Genomic DNA, 16,106 nt, shown 5'->3' with positions numbered 1-16,106 from the left:
TCCACCTCTCTCCCTGGACTTGCAGTAGAGGCCCTAGGGTACCTCCTGGCCCTACACCTAGGGGCCTCTGACCCCAGCAAGCTACCCAGGGGTCCACAACACTCCCTGGACTTGCAGTAGAGGCCCCAGGGTGCCCCTTGGCCCTCCACCTAGGGGCCTAAGATCCCAGCAAGCTACCCAGGGGTCCACCTCTCTCCCTTGCCTTGAAGTATAGGCCCCAGGGTGCCCCCTGGCCCTCCACCTAGGGGCTTAGGACCCCAGCAAGCTACCCAGGGGTCCACATCTCTCCCTGGACTGGCAGTATAGGCCCCAGGGTGCCCTCTGGCCCTCCACCTAGGGGCTTCTGACCCCAGCAAGCTACCCAGGGGTCCACAACTTTCCCTGGACTTTCAGTAGAGGCCCCAGGGTGCCCCCTGGTACTCCACCTAAGGACCTCTGACCCCGGCAAGCTACACAGGGGTCCACCTCTCTCCCTGGACTTGCGTTAGAGGCCCTAGGGTACCCCCTTGCCCTCCACCTATGAGCTTCAGACCTCATCAAGCTACCCAGGGATCCACCTCTCTCCCTGGACTTGCAGTATAGGCCAAAGGGTGCCCTCTGGCCCTCCACCTAGGGGCCTCTGACCCCAGCAAGCTACCAAGGGGTCCAAAACTCTCCCTGGACTTGCAGTAGAGGCCCCAGGGTGCCCCCTGGCCCTCTACCTAAGGGCCTCTGACCCCAGCTAGCTAGCCAGGGGTCCACCTCTCTCCCTGGACTTGCAGTAGAGGCCCTAGGGTGCCCCCTGGCCCTCCACCTAGGGACCTAAGATCCAAGCAAGCTACCCAGGGGTCCACCTCTCTCCTTTGACTTGAAGTATAGGCCCCAGGGTGCCCCCTGGCCCTCCACCCAGGGGCTTAGGACCCCAGCAAGCTACACAGGGGTCCACCTCTCTCCCTGGACTTGCAGTATAGGCCCCAGGGTGCCCCTTGGCCCTCCACCTAGGGGCCTAAGATCCCAGCAAGCTACCCAGGGGTCCACCTCTCTCCCTTGACTTGAAGTATAGGCCCCAGGGTGCCCCCTGGCCCTCCACCTAGGGTCTTAGGACACCAGCAAGCTACCCAGGGGTCCACCTCTCTCCCTGGACTTGCAGTTGTGGCCCCAGGGTGCCCCCTGGCCCTCCATCTAGGGGCCTAAGACCCCAGCAAGCTACACAAGGGTCCAATTATCTCCCTGGACTGGCAGTATAGGCCCCAGGGTGCCCCCTGGCCCTCCACCTAGGGGCTTCTGTCCCCAGCAAGCTACCCAGAGGTCCACAACTCTCCCTGGACTTTCAGTAGAGGCCCCAGGGTGCCCCCTGGACCTCCACCTTAGGGCCTCTGACCCCAGCAAGCTACACAGGGGTCCACCTCTCTCCCTGGACTTGCGTTAGAGGCCCTAGGGTACCCCCTTGCACTCCACCTACGGGCTTCAGACCTCATCAAGCTACCCAGGGATCCACCTCTCTCCTTGGACTTGCAGTATAGGCCCCAAGGTACCCCCTGGCCCTCCACCTAGGGGCCTCTGACCCCAGCAAGCTACCAAGGTGTCCCAAACTCTCCCTGGACTTGCAGTAGAGGCCCCAGGGTGCCCCCTGGCCCTCCACCTAGGGTCCTCAGACCCTAGGAATCTACCAAGGGGTCCACAACTATCCCTGGACTTGCACTAGAGGCCCCAAGGTGCCCCCTGGCCCTCCATCTAAGGGCCTCTGACCCCAGCTAGCTACCCAGGGGTTCACCTCTCTCCCTGGACTTGCAGTAGAGGCTCTAGGGTATCCCCTGGCCCTCCACCTAGGGGCTTTATTCCCCAGCAAGCTACCCAGGAGTCCACCTCTCTTCCTGGACTTGTAGTAGAGGCCCCAGGGTGCCCCTTGGCCCCCCAGCTAGGGGCCCTGACTCCAGAAAGGTACCCAAGGGTCCACCTCTCTCCCTGGACTTGCAGTATAGGCCCCAAGGTGCCCTCTTGCCCTCCACCCTGGGGCCTCTGTCCCCAGCTAGCTACACAGGGGTCCACAACTCTCCCTGGACTTGCAGTAGAGGCCCCAGGGTGCCCCCTTGCCCTGCACCTAGGGGCCTCTGACCCCAGCAAGCTACCCAGGGGTCCACCTCTCTCCCTGGACTTGCAGAAGAGGCCCCAGGGTGCCCGCTGGCCCTCCACTTAGGGGCCTCTGACCCCAGCAAGCTACCCAGGGGTCTACATCTCTCCCTGGACTTGCAGTAGAGGCCCCAGGAAGCCCCCTGGCTCTCCACCTAGGGTCCTCCTACCCCAGCAATCTACCAAGGGGTCCACAACTCTCCCTGGAATTGCAGTAGAGGCCCTAGGGTAGCCCCTGGCCCTCCACCTAGGGGCTTTATTCCCCAGCAAGCTACCCAGGGGTCCACCTCTCTCCCTGGACTTGCAGTGTAGGCCCCAGGGTGCCCCCTGGCCTTCCAGTTAGGGGCCTCTTACCCCAGCAAGCTACCCAGGGGTCCACCTCTCTCCCTGGACTTGCAGTATAGAACCCAGGAAGCCCCCTGGCCCTCCACCAAGGAGCTTCTGACGCCAGCAAGCTAACCAGGGGCCCATCTCTTTCCCTGGACTTGCAGTAGAGGCACTAGGGTACCCCCTGGCCCTCCACCTAGGGCCCTCTGACCCCAGCAAGCTACCCAGGGGTCCACCAATCTCCCTGGACATGCAGTAGATGCCCCAGGGTGCCCTGGCCCTACACCTAGGGGCTTCGTACCCCAGCAAGCTATCCAGGGGTCCACTTCTCTCCCTGGACTTGCAGTGTAGGCCCCAAGGTGGCCCATTACCCTCCACCTAGGGGCCTCTTACCCCAGGAAGCTACCAAGGGGTCCACCTCTCTTCCTGGACTTGCAGTATAGGCCCCAGGGTGCCCCCTTGACCTCCACCCTGAGGCCTCTGACCCCAGCAAGCTACCCAAGAGTCCACAACTCTCCGTGGACTTGCAGTAGAGGCCCCAGGGTGCCCCCTTGCCCTCCAACTAGGGGCCTCTGACCCCAGAAAGCTACCCAGGGGTCCACCTCTCTCCCTGGACTTGCAGTAGAGGCCCCAGAGTGCCCCCTGGCCCATCCACCTAGGGGCCTCTGACCCCAGCAAGCTACCCAGAGGTCCACCTCTCTCCCTGGACTTGCAGTATAGGCCCCAGGGTGCCCCCTTGCCCTTCACCTAGGGGCCTCTGACCCCAGAAAGCTACCCAAGGGGTCCACCTCTCTCCCTGGCCTTGCAGTAGAGGCCCCAGGGTGCCCCTGGCCCTCCACCTAGGGGCTTCTGACCCCAGCAAGCTACCCAGGGGTCCACCTCTTTCCCTAGACGTGCAGTAGAGGCCACAGGGTGCCCCCTGGCCCTCCACCTAGGGGCCTCTGACCTCAGGAAGCTACCTAGGAGTCCACCTCTCTCCCTGGACTTGCAGTATAGGCCCCAGGGTGCTCCCTGGCCCTCCACCTATAGGCCTCTGACCCCTGAAAGCAACCCAGGAGTCCACCTCTCTTCCTGGACTTGCAGTAGAGGCCCCACGGTGCCCCCTGGCACTCCACCTTTTGGCCTCTGACCCCAGCAAGCTACCAATGGGTACACAACTCTCTCTGGACTTGCAGTAGAGGCCCCAGGGGTCCTCCTGGCCCTCCACCTAGGGGCCTTTGACCCCAGCAAGCTACCCAGGGGTCCAACTCTCTCCCTGGACTTGCAGTAGAGGCCCTAGGGTGTACCCCCAGGCCCTCCACCTATGGGCTTCAGACCTCAGCAAGCTACCCAGGGGTCCACCTCTCTCCCTGGACTTGCAGTATAGGCCCCAGGGTGCCCCCTGGCCCTCCACCTATGGGCCTATGACCCCAGCAAGCTACCAAGAAGTCCAAAACTCTCCCTGGTCTTGAAGTATAGGCCCCAGGGTGCCCACTGGCCCTCCACCTAGGGGCCGAAGTCCCCAACAAGCTACCCAGGCGTCCACAACTCTCCCTGGACTTGCAGTAGAGGCCCCAGGGTGCCCCTTGGCCCTCCACCTAGGGGCCTCTGACCCCAGCAAGCTACCCAGGGGTCCAAAACTCTCCCTGGACTTGCAGTAGAGGCCCCAGGGTGCCCCCTGGCCCTCCACCTAGGGACGTAGGACCCCAGCAAGCTACCCAGGGGTCCACCTCTCTCCCTGGACTTGCAGTAGAGACCCCAGGGTGCCCCCTGGCCCTCCACCTAGGGGCCTAAGGCCCCAGCAAGCTACACAGGGGTCCAGTTATCTCCCTGGACTGGCAGTATAGGCCCCAGGGTGCCCCCTGGCCCTCCACCTAGGGGCTTCTGACCCCAGCAAGCTACCCAGGGGTCCACAACTCTCCCTGGACTTTCAGTAGAGGCCCCAGGGTGCCCCCTGGCCCTCCACCTTAGGGCCTCTGACCCCAGCAAGCTACACAGGGGTCCACCTCTCTCACTGGACTTGCGTAAGAGGCCCTAGGGTACCCCCTTGCCCTCCACCTATGGGCTTCAGACCTTATCAAGCTACCCAGGGATCCACCTCTCTCCCTGGACTTGCAGTATAGGCCCCAGGGTGCCCCCTAACCCTCCACCTTGGGGCCTCTGACCCCAGCAAGCTACCAAGGGGTCCAAAACTCTACCTGGACTTGCAGTAGAGGCCCCAGGGTGCCCCCTGGCCCTCCACCTAGGGTCCTCAGAGCAAGCTACCCAGGGGTCCACCTCTCTCCCTGGACTTGCAGGATAATCCCAAGGGTGCCCCTTGGCCCTCCACCTAGGGGCCTCTGACCCCAGCAAGCTACCCAGGGGTCCACATCTCTCCCTGGCCTTGCAGTATAGGCCCCAGTGTGCCCCCTGGCCCTCCAACTAGGGGCCTAAGATCCCAGCAAGCTACCCAGGGATCCACCTCTCTCCATGGACTTGCAGTAGAGGCCCCAGGGTGCCTCCTGGCCCTCCACCTAGGGGCCTCTGACCCCAGCAAGCTACCCAGAGGTCCACCTCTCTCCCTGGACTTGCAGTAGAGGCCCCAGAGTGCCCCCTGGCCCATCCACCTAGGGGCCTCTGACCCCAGCAAGCTACCCAGAGGTCCACCTCTCTCCCTAGTCTTGCAGTAGAGGCCCCAGGGTGCCCCCTTGCCCTCCACCTAGGGGCCTCTAACCCCAGAAAGCTACCCAGGGGTCCACCTTTCTCCCTGGACTTGAAGTAGAGGCGGCATGGTGCCCACTGGCCCTCCACCTAGGGGCATTAGACCCCAGCAATATACCCAGGGGTCCACCTCTCTCCCTGGACTTGCAGTAGAGGCCCTAGGGTACCCCCTGGCCCTCCAGCTAGAGGCGCTGACCCCAGAAAGCTATCCAGGGGTCCACCTCTCTCCCTGGACTTGCAGTGTAGGCCCCAAGGTGGCCCATTACCCTCCACCTAGGGGCCTCTTACCCCAGGAAGCTACCAAGGGGTCCACCTCTCTTCCTGGACTTGCAGTATAGGCCCCAGGGTGCCCCCTTGACCTCCACCCTGAGGCCTCTGACCCCAGCAAGCTACCCAAGAGTCCACAACTCTCCGTGGACTTGCAGTAGAGGCCCCAGGGTGCCCCCTTGCCCTCCAACTAGGGGCCTCTGACCCCAGAAAGCTACCCAGGGGTCCACCTCTCTCCCTGGACTTGCAGTAGAGGCCCCAGAGTGCCCCCTGGCCCATCCACCTAGGGGCCTCTGACCCCAGCAAGCTACCCAGAGGTCCACCTCTCTCCCTGGACTTGCAGTATAGGCCCCAGGGTGCCCCCTTGCCCTTCACCTAGGGGCCTCTGACCCCAGAAAGCTACCCAAGGGGTCCACCTCTCTCCCTGGCCTTGCAGTAGAGGCCCCAGGGTGCCCCTGGCCCTCCACCTAGGGGCTTCTGACCCCAGCAAGCTACCCAGGGGTCCACCTCTTTCCCTAGACGTGCAGTAGAGGCCACAGGGTGCCCCCTGGCCCTCCACCTAGGGGTCTCTGACCCCAGCAAGCTACCCAGGGGTCCAGCTTTCTCCCTGGACTTGTAGTAGAGGCCCCAGGGTGCCCCCTGGCCCTCCACCTAGCGGCCTCTGACCCCAGCAAGCTAACAAGGGGTCTAAAACTCTCCCTGGACTTGAAGTATAGGCCCTAGGGTGCCCACTGGCCCTCCACCTAGGGGCCTAAGTCCTCAACAAGCAACCCAGGGGTCCACAACTCTCCCTGGACTTGCAGTAGAGGCCCCAGGGTGCCCCTTGGCCCTCCACCTAGGGGCCTCTGACCCCAGCAAGCTACCCAGGGGTCCAAAACTCTCCCTGGACTTGCAGTAGAGGCCCCAGGGTGCGCCCTGGCCCTCCACTTAGGGGCCTAGGACCCCAACAAGCTACCCAGGGGTCCACCTCTCTCCCTGGACTTGCAGTAGAGGCCCCAGATATCCCCTGGCCCTCCACCTAGGGGCCTAAGGCCCCAGCAAGCTACACAGGGGTCCAGTTATCTCCCTGGACAGGCAGTATAGGCCCCACGGTGCCCCCTGGCCCTCCACCTAGGGGCTTCTGACCATAGCAAGCTACCCAGGGGTCCACAACTCTCCCTGGACTTTCAGTAGAGGCCCCAGAGTGCCCCCTGGCCCTCCACCTTAGGGCCTCTGACCCCAGCAAGCTACACATGGGTCCAACTCTCTCCCTGGACTTGCGTAAGAGGCCTTAGGGTACCCCCTTGCCCTCCACCTATGGGCTTCAGACCATATCAAGCTACCCAGGGATCCACCTTTCTCCCTGGACTTGAAGTAGAGGCCCCATGGTGCCCACTGGCCCTCCACCTAAGGGCATTAGACCCCAGCAATCTACCCAGGGGTCCACCTCTCTCCCTTGACTTGAAGTAGAGGCCCCATGGTGCCCACTGGCCCTCCACCCTAGGGCATTAGACCCCAGCAATCTACCCAGGGGTCCACCTCTCTCCCTGGACTTGCAGTAGAGGCCCTAGTGTACCCCCTGGCCCTCCAGCTAGAGGCGCTGACCCCAGAAAGCTACCCAGGGGTCCACCTCTCTCCCTGGACTTGCAGTATAGGCCCCAAGGTGGCCCCTTACCCTCCACCTAGGGGCCTCTTACCCCAGGAAGCTACCCAGGGGTCCATCTCTCTTTCTGGACTTGCAGTATAGGCCCCAGGGTGCCGCCTGGCCCTCCACTTAGGGGCCTCTGTCCCCAGCAAGCTACCCAAGGGTCCACCTCTCTCCCGGGACTTGCAGTAGAGGCCCCAGGGTGCCCCCTGGCCCTCCACCTAGGGGCTTCGTACCCCAGCAAGCTACCCAGGGGTCCACCTCTCTCCCTGGATCTGCAGGATAGGCCCCAGGGTGCTCCCTGGCCCTCCACCTATAGGCCTCTGACCCCTGAAAGCTACCCAGGAGTCCACCTCTCTTCCTGGACTTGCAGTAGAGGCCCCAGAGTGCCCCCTGAAACTCCACCTTTTATCCTCTGACCCCAGCAAGCTACCAATGGGTCCACAACTCTCCCTGGACTGGCAGTAGAGGCCCCAGGGTTCCTTCTGGCCCTCCACCTAGGGGCTTCGTACCCCAGCAAGCTACCCAGGGGTCCACCTCTCTCCCTGGATCTGCAGGATAGGCCACAGGGTGCTCCCTGGCCCTCCACCTATAGGCCTCTGACCCCTGAAAGCTACCCAGGAGTCCACCTCTCTTCCGGGACTTGCAGTAGAGGCCCCAGAGTGCCCCCTGAAACTCCACCTTTTATCCTCTGACCCCAGCAAGCTACCAATGGGTCCACAACTCTCCCTGGACTGGCAGTAGTGGCCCTAGGGTTCCTTCTGGCCCTCCACCTAGGGGCCGTTGACCCCAGCAAGCTACCCAGGGATCCAACTCTCTAACTTGACTTGAAGTATAGGCCCCAGGGTGCCCCCTGGCCCTCCACCTAGGGGCCTCTGACCCCAGAAAGCTACCCAGAGGTCCACCTCTCTCACTGGACTTGCAGTAGAGGCCCCAGGGTGCCCCTTGGCCCTCCACCTAGGGGCTTCTGACCCCAGCAAGCTACCCAGGTGTCCACAACTCTCCCTGGACTTGCAGTAGAGGCCCCAGGGTGCCCCTTGGCCTTCCACCTAGGGGCCTCTGACATCAGCAAGCTACCCAGGGGTCCACCTCTCTCCCTGGACTTGCAGCATAGGCCCCAGGGTGCCCCCTGGCCCTCCACCTAGGGGCCTAAGATCCCAGCAAGCTACCCAGGGATCCAACTCTCTAACTTGACTTGAAGTATAGGCCCCAGGGTGCCCCCTGGCCCTCCACCTAGGGGCCTCTGACCCCAGAAAGCTACCCAGGGGTCCACCTCTCTCCCTGGACTTGCAATTCATGCCCCAGGAAGCCCCCTGGCCCACCGACTAAGGGCTTCTGACCCCAACAAGCTACCCAGGGGTCAACCTCTCTCCCTGGACTTGCAGTAGAGGCCCCAAGGTGCTCCTTGGCCCTCCACCTAGGGGCCTCTGACCTCAGCAAGCTACCTGGGGGTCCACCTCTCTCCCTGGACTTGCAGTAGAGGCCCCTGGAAGCCCCTTGGCACTCCTTCTAGGGGCCTCTGACACCAGCAAGCTACCCAGGGGTCCAAAACTCTCCCTGGACTTGCAGTAGAGGCCCCAGGGTGCGCCCTGGCCCTCCACTTAGGGGCCTAGGACCCCAACAAGCTACCCAGATGTCCACCTCTCTCCCTGGACTTGCAGTAGAGGCCCCAGATATCCCCTGGCCCTCCACCTAGGGGCCTAAGGCCCCAGCAAGCTACACAGGGGTCCAGTTATCTCCCTGGACAGGCAGTATAGGCCCCAGGGTGCCCCCTGGCCCTCCACCTAGGGGCTTCTGACCCTAGCAAGCTACCCAGGGGTCCACAACCCTCCCTGGACTTTCAGTAGAGGCCCCAGAGTGCCCCCTGGCCCTCCACCTTAGGGCCTCTGACCTCAGCAAGCTACACATGGGTCCACCTCTCTCCATGGACTTGCGTAAGAGGCCCTAGGGTACCCCCTTGCCCTCCACCTATGGGCTTCAGACCTTATCAAGCTACCCAGGGATCCACCTTTCTCCCTGGACTTGAAGTAGAGGCCCCATGGTGCCCACTGGCCCTCCACCTAAGGGCATTAGACCCCAGCAATCTACCCAGGGGTCCACCTCTCTCCCTGGACTTGCAGTAGAGGCCCTAGTGTACCCCCTGGCCCTCCAGCTAGAGGCGCTGACCCCAGAAAGCTACCCAGGGGTCCACCTCTCTCCCTGGACTTGCAGTATAGGCCCCAAGGTGGCCCCTTACCCTCCACCTAGGGGCCTCTTACCCCTGGAAGCTACCCAGGGGTCCATCTCTCTTTCTGGACTTGCAGTATAGGCCCCAGGGTGCCGCCTGGCCCTCCACTTAGGGGCCTCTGTCCCCAGCAAGCTACCCAAGGGTCCACCTCTTTCCTGGACTTGCAGTAGAGGCCCCAGGGTGCCCCCTGGCCCTCCACCTAGGGGCCTCGACCCCAGCAAGCTACCCAGGGGTCCACCTCTCTCCCTGGCCTTGCAGTAGAGGCCCCAAGGTGCCCCTGGCCCTCCACCTAGGGGCTTCGTACCCCAGCAAGCTACCCAGGGGTCCACCTCTCTCCCTGGATCTGCAGGATAGGCCCCAGGGTGCTCCCTGGCCCTCCACCTATAGGCTTCTGACCCCTGAAAGCTACCCAGGAGTCCACCTCTCTTCCTGGACTTGCAGTAGAGGCCCCAGAGTGCCCCCTGAAACTCTACCTTTTATCCTCTGACCCCAGCAAGCTACCAATGGGTCCACAACTCTCCCTGGACTGGCAGTAGAGGCCCCAGGGTTCCTTCTGGCCCTCCACCTAGGGGCTTCGTACCCCAGCAAGCTACCCAGGGGTCCAGCTCTCTCTCTGGATCTGCAGGATAGGCCCCAGGGTGCTCCCTGGCCCTCCACCTATAGGCCTCTGACCCCTGAAAGCTACCCAGGAGTCCACCTCTCTTCCGGGACGTGCAGTAGAGGCCCCAGAGTGCCCCCTGAAACTCCACCTTTTATCCTCTGACCCCAGCAAGCTACCAATGGGTCCACAACTCTCCCTGGACTGGCAGTAGTGGCCCCAGGGTTCCTTCTGGCCCTCCACCTAGGGGCCGTTGACCCCAGCAAGCTACCCAGGGGTCCACCTCTCTCCATGGACTTGCAGTAGAGGCCCCAGGGTGCCCCCTGGCCCTCCACCTAGGGGCCTAGGACCCCAGCAAGCTACCCAGAGGTCCACCTCTCTCACTGGACTTGCAGTAGAGGCCCCAGGGTGCCCCTTGGCCCTCCACCTAGGGGCTTCTGACCCCAGCAAGCTACCCAGGGGTCCACAACTCTCCCTGGACTTGCAGCATAGGCCCCAGGGTGCCCCCTGACCCTCCACCTAGGGGCCTAAGATCCCAGCAAGCTACCCAGGGATCCAACTCTCTAACTTGACTTGAAGTATAGGCCCCAGGGTGCCCCCTGGCCCTCCACCTAGGGGCCTCTGACCCCAGAAAGCTACCCAGGGGTCCACCTCTCTCCCTGGACTTGCAATTCATGCCCCAGGAAGCCCCCTGGCCCACCGACTAAGGGCTTCTGACCCCAGCAAGCTACCCAGGGGTCAACCTCTCTCCCTGGACTTGCAGTAGAGGCCCCAAGGTGCTCCTTGGCCCTCCACCTAGGGGCCTCTGACCTCAGCAAGCTACCTGGGGGTCCACCTCTCTCCCTGGACTTGCAGTAGAGGCCCCTGGAAGCCCCTTGGCCCTCCTTCTAGGGGCCTCTGACCCCAGCAAGCTACCCAGGAGTCCACCTCTCTTCCTGGACTTGTAGTAGATGCCCCAGTGTGACCCCCGGCCCTCCACCTAGGGGCCTAGGACCCCAGCAAGCTACCCTGGGGTCCACCTCTCTCCCTGGACTTGCAGTATAGGCCCCAGGGTGCCCCCTGGCCCTCCAACTAGGGGCCTAAGACCCCAGCAAGCTACCCAGGGGTCCAATTATCTCCCTGGATGGCAGTATAGGCCCCAGGGTGCCCCCTGGCCCTCCAGCTAGGGGCCTCTGACCCCAGCAAACTACACAGGGGTCCACCTCTCTCCATGGACTTGAAGCATAGACCCCTGGGTGCAACTTGGCCCTCCACATAGGGGACTAAGACACCAGCAAGCTACCCAGGGGTCCACATCTCTGCCTGGACTTGCAGTATAGGCCCCAGGGTGCCCCCTGGCCCTCCACCTAGGGGCCTAAGATCCCAGCAAGCTACCCAGGGGTCCACCTCTCTCCATGGACTTGCAGTAGAGTCCCCAGTGTGCCCCCTGGCCCTCCACCTAGGGCCCTAGGACCCCAGCAAGCTACCCAGAGGTCCACCTCTCTCCCTGGACTTGCAGTAGAGGCCCCAAGGTGCCCCTTGGCCCTCCACCTAGGGGCCTCTCCCCACCAAGCTACCCAGGGGTCCACAACTCTCCTTGGACTTGCAGTATAGGCCCCAGGGTGCCCCCTGGCCCTCCAACTAGGGGCCTAAGACCCCAGCAAGCTACCCAGGGGTCCAATTATCTCCCTGGATGGCAGTATAGGCCCCAGGGTGCCCCCTGGCCCTCCACCTAAGGGCCTCTGACCCCAGCTTGCTACCCAGGGGTCCACCTCTCTCCCTGGACTTGCAGTAGAGGCCCTAAGGTATCCCCTGGCCCTCCACCTAGGGGCTTTATTCTCCAGCAAGCTACCCTGGGGTCCACCTCTCTCCCTGGACTTGCAGTAGAGGCTCCAGGGTGCCCGCTGGCCCTCCACCTAGGGGCCTCTGACCCCAGCAAGCTACCCAGGGGTCCACCTCTCTCCCTGGACTTGCAGGATAATCCCAAGGGTGCCCCTTGGCCCACCACCTAGTTGCCTCTGATCCCAGCAAGCTACCCAGGGGTCCACCTCTCTCCCTGGGCTTGAAGTATGGGCCCCAAGGTGCCCATTGAACCTCCACCTAGGGGCCTCTGACCCCAGCAAGCTACCCAGGGGTCCACATCTCTCCCTGGCCTTTCAGTATAGGCCCCAGGGTGCCCCCTGGCCCTCTATCTAGGGGCCTAAGATCCCAGCAAGCTACCCAGGGGTCCACCTTTCTCCATGGACTTGCAGTAGAGGCCCCAGGGAGCCCCCTGGCCCTCCACCTGGGGGCCTAGGAACCCAGCAAGCTACCCAGAGGTCCACCTCTCTCCTTGGACTTGCAGTAGAGGCCCTAGGGTACCTCCTGGCCCTACACCTAGGGGCCTCTGACCCCAGCAAGCTACCCGGGGTCCAAAACTCTCCCTGGACTTGCAGTAGAGGCCCCAGGGTGCCCCCTTGCCCTCCACCTAGGGGCCTCTGAACCCAGAAAGCTACCCAGGGGTCCACCTTTCTCCCTGGACTTGAAGTAGAGGCCCCAGGGTGCCCACTGGCCCTCCAGCTAGGGGCCTAAGACCCCAGCAAGCTACCCAGGGGTCCACAACTCCCCTTGGACTTGCAGTAGAGGCCCCAGGGTGCCCCTTGGCCCTCCACCTAGGGGCCTCGGACCCCACCAAGCAACCCAGGGGTCCACAACTCTCCTTGGACTTGCAGTAGAGGCCCCAGGGTGCCCATTGGCCCTCCACCTTGGGGCCTCTGACATCAGCAAGCTACCCAGGGGTCCACATCTCTCCCTGGACTTGCAGTATAGGCCCCAGGGTGCCCTCTGGCCCTCAACCTACGGGCCTCTGACCCCAGCAAGCTACCCAGAGGTTCACCTCTCACCCTGGACTTGCAGTAGAGGCCCTAGGGAACCTCCTGGCCCTACACCTAGGGGCCTCTGACCCCAGCAAGCTACCCAGGGGTCCACAACTCTCTTTTGACTTGAAGTATAGGCCCCAGGGTGCCCCCTGGCCCTTCACCCAGAGGCTTAGGGCCCCAGAAAGCTACCCAGGGGTCCACCTCTCTCCCTGGACTTGCAGTAGAGGCCCCAGGGTGCCCCCTGGCCCTCCAACTAGGGGCCCAAGACCCCTAAAAGCTACCCAGAGGTCCACAACTCTCCCTGGACTTGCAGTAGAGGCCCCAGGGTGCCCTCTGGCCCTCAACCTACGGGCCTCTGACCCCAGCAAGCTACCCAGAGGTTCACCTCTCACCCTGGACTTGCAGTAGAGGCCCTAGGGTACCTCCTGGCCCTACACCTAGGGGCCTCTGACCCCAGCAAGCTACCCAGGGGTCCACAACTCTCCCCGGACTTGCAGTAGAGGCCCCAGGGTGCCCCCTTGCCCTCCACCTAGGGGCCTCTGACCCCAGAAAGCTACCCAGGGGTCCACCTTTCTCCCTGGACTTGAAGTAGAGGCCCCAGATTGCCCACTGGCCCTCCAGCTAGGGGCCTAAGACCCCAGCAAGCTACCCAGGGGTCCACAACCCTCCCTGGACTTGCAGTAGAGGCCCCAAGGTGCCCCTTGACCCTCCACCTAGGGGCCTCTGACCCCAGCAAGCTACCCAGGGGTCCACATCTCTCCCTGGTCTTGCAGTATAGGCCCCAGGGTGCCCCCTGGCCCTCCACCTAGGGGCCTAAGATCTCAGCAATCTACCCAGGGGTCCACCTCTCTCCCTTGACTTGAAGTATATTCCCCAGGGTTCCCCCTGGCCCTCCACCTAGGGGCTTAGGACCCCAGCAAGCTACCCAGGGGTCCACCTCTCTCCCTGGACTTGCAGTAGAGGCCCCAGGGTGCCCCCTGGCCCTCCACCTAGGGGCCTAAGACCCCAGCAAGCTACACAGGGGTCCAATTATCTCCCTGGACTGGCAGTATAGGCCCCAGGGTGCCCTCTGGCCCTCCACCTAGGGGCTTCTGACCCCAGCAAGCTACCCAGGGGTCCACAACTCTCCCTGGACTTTCAGTAGAGGCCCCAGGGTGCCCCCTGGCCCTCCACCTAAGGACCTCTGACCCCAGCAAGCTACACAGGGGTCTACCTCTCTCCCTAGACTTGCGTTAGAGGCCCTAGGGTACCCCCTTGCCCTCCACCTATGGGCTTCAGACCTCATCAAGCTACTTAGGGATCCACCTCTCTCCCTGGACTTTCAGTATAGGCCCCAGGGTGCCCCCTGGCCCTCCACCTAGGGGCCTCTGACCCCAGCAAGCTACCAAGGGGTCCAAAACTCTCCCTGGACTTGCAGTCGAGGCCCCAAGGTGCCCCCTTGGCCCTCGACCTAGGGTCCTCATACCCTAGGAATCTACCAAGGAGTCCACAACTATCCCTGGACTTGCACTAGAGGCCCCAGGGTGCCCCCTGGCCCTCCACCTAAGGGCCTCTGACCCCAGCTAGCTAGCCAGGGGTCCACCTCTCTCCCCGGACTTGCAGTAGATGCCCTAGGGTATCCCATGGCCCTCCACCTAGGGGCTTTATTCCCCAGCAAGCTACCCAGGGGTCCACCTCTCTCCCTGGACTTGCAGTAGAGGCCCCAGGGTGCCCACTGGCCCTCCACCTAGGGGCCTCTGACCCCAGCAAGCTACCCAGGGGTCCACCTCTCTCCCTGGACTTGCAGGATAATCCCAAGGGTGCCCCTTGGCCCTCCACCTAGTTGCCTCTGACCCCAGCAAGCTACCCAGGGGTCCACCTCTCTCCCTGGACTTGAAGTAGAGGCCCAAGGGTGCCCCTTAGCCCTCCACCTAGGGGCCTTTGACCCCAGCAAGCTACCCAGGGGTCCACAACTCTCCCTGGATTTGCAGTAGAAGCCCCAGGGTGCCCCTTGGCCCTCCACCTAGGGGCCTCTGACATCAGCAAGCTACCCAGGGGTCCACATCTCTCCCTGGACTTGCAGTATCGGCCTCAGGGTGCCCCCTGGCCCTCCACCTAGGGGCCTAAGATCCCAGCAAGCTACCCAGGGGTCCACCTCTCTCCTTTTACTTAAAGTATAGGCCCCAGGGTGCCCGCTGGCCCTCCACCCAGCAAGCTACTCAGAGGTTCACCACTCTCCCTGGACTTGCAGTAGAGGCCCCAGGGTGCCCCCTGGCCCTCCACCTAGGGGCCTAAGTCCCCAGCAAGCTACACAGGGGTCCAATTATCTCCCTGGACTAGCAGTATAGGCCCCAGGGTTCCCTCTGGCCCTCCACCTAGGGGCTTCTGACCCCAGCAAGCTACCCAGGGGTCCACAACTCTCCCTGGACTTTCAGTAGAGGCCCCAGGGTGCCCCCTGGCCCTCCACCTAAGGACCTCTGACCCCAGCAAGCTACACAGGGGTCCACCTCTCTCCCTGGACTTGCAGTAGAGGCCCTAGGGTACCTCCTGGCCCTACACCTAGGGGCCTCTGACCCCAGCAAGCTACCCAGGGGTCCACAACACTCCCTGGACTTGCAGTAGAGGCCCCAGGGTGCCCCTTGGCCCTCCACCTAGGGGCCTAAGATCCCAGCAAGCTACCCAGGGGTCCACCTCTCTCCCTTGCCTTGAAGTATAGGCCCCAGGGTGCCCCCTGGCCCTCCACCTAGGGGCTTAGGACCCCAGCAAGCTACCCAGGGGTCCACATCTCTCCCTGGACTGGCAGTATAGGCCCCAGGGTGCCCTCTGGCCCTCCACCTAGGGGCTTCTGACCCCAGCAAGCTACCCAGGGGTCCACAACTTTCCCTGGACTTTCAGTAGAGGCCCCAGGGTGCCCCCTGGTACTCCACCTAAGGACCTCTGACCCCGGCAAGCTACACAGGGGTCCACCTCTCTCCCTGGACTTGCGTTAGAGGCCCTAGGGTACCCCCTTGCCCTCCACCTATGAGCTTCAGACCTCATCAAGCTACCCAGGGATCCACCTCTCTCCCTGGACTTGCAGTATAGGCCAAAGGGTGCCCTCTGGCCCTCCACCTAGGGGCCTCTGACCCCAGCAAGCTACCAAGGGGTCCAAAACTCTCCCTGGACTTGCAGTAGAGGCCCCAGGGTGCCCCCTGGCCCTCTACCTAAGGGCCTCTGACCCCAGCTAGCTAGCCAGGGGTCCACCTCTCTCCCTGGACTTGCAGTAGAGGCCCTAGGGTGCCCCCTGGCCCTCCACCTAGGGACCTAAGATCCAAGCAAGCTACCCAGGGGTCCACCTCTCTCCTTTGACTTGAAGTATAGGCCCCAGGGTGCCCCCTGGCCCTCCACCCAGGGGCTTAGGACCCCAGCAAGCTACACAGGGGTCCACCTCTCTCCCTGGACTTGCAGTATAGGCCCCAG

The sequence above is a fragment of the Danio rerio genome, chromosome 17 (assembly GCF_052040795.2).
Source record: "Danio rerio strain M-AB ecotype USA chromosome 17, GRCz13ab, whole genome shotgun sequence".
NCBI lineage: Eukaryota > Metazoa > Chordata > Actinopteri > Cypriniformes > Danionidae > Danio > Danio rerio.
The sequence above is the reverse complement of the archived record's forward strand: the minus strand, read 5'-3'. Positions refer to the sequence as shown.